At 44.2% G+C, this 604-nt stretch overlaps 1 non-coding gene across 1 annotated transcript; it reads left to right on the top strand.

Moving 5' to 3' along the window:
- Positions 1–279: 279 nt before the first annotated feature.
- LOC114677891 (small nucleolar RNA SNORD66) lies at positions 280–355 on the top strand. Its single transcript, XR_003729317.2, has one exon. It is a non-coding gene; the product is annotated as a small nucleolar RNA SNORD66 (small nucleolar RNA).
- The last annotated feature ends 249 nt before the right edge of the window (positions 356–604 follow it).

Genomic DNA, 604 nt, shown 5'->3' with positions numbered 1-604 from the left:
GAGTGCCAACTGTGCCTTTCACTTGCACTTGACTGAAAACACCCAGAAGACTGAAAGCCACAGTTTTTGCCTTTGGTGGGGAATCAAGCATACGAACTATTGGTAACAAACAGAGGAACACTGCTTATCAGAGGAACACTGCTTATCCTCTGAAATCGTAAGTCAAATTCTTCCATATACTAAGAAAATAAGAAAAATGGGGATACAATTAGGGCATATAAAGAATATTTCTCCTTTGTTCAGGCTGTGGCTTGATCATTAAGAGCTTAAAGGATCATGGTCCTCTGATGACTTCGTGTTCGTGCCACCTGTCTGGGCCACTGAGAACCCATGATGGAACCGAGGATCTGAGGAAGGGAGAAAAAAAGATTTAACAAAAAAAAAAAAAAAAAAAAAGGATCATGGACAGGGGCAAACTAAAGATGAACTGGAGAGGGAATTTTTTTTTTTTTTTTTTTTTTTTTTTTTGAGACGGAGTCTCGCTCTGTCGCCCAGGCTGGAGTGCAGTGGCCAGATCTCAGCTCACTGCAAGCTCCGCCTCGTGGGTTCACGCCATTCTCCTGCCTCAGCCTCCCGAGTAGCTGGGACTACAGGCGCCCACCAC

Source organism: Macaca mulatta, chromosome 4, assembly GCF_049350105.2.
Source record: "Macaca mulatta isolate MMU2019108-1 chromosome 4, T2T-MMU8v2.0, whole genome shotgun sequence".
Taxonomy (NCBI): Eukaryota; Metazoa; Chordata; class Mammalia; order Primates; family Cercopithecidae; genus Macaca; species Macaca mulatta.
Note: the sequence above shows the minus strand (reverse complement) of the source record. Positions and strands in the feature narration are given on the sequence as shown.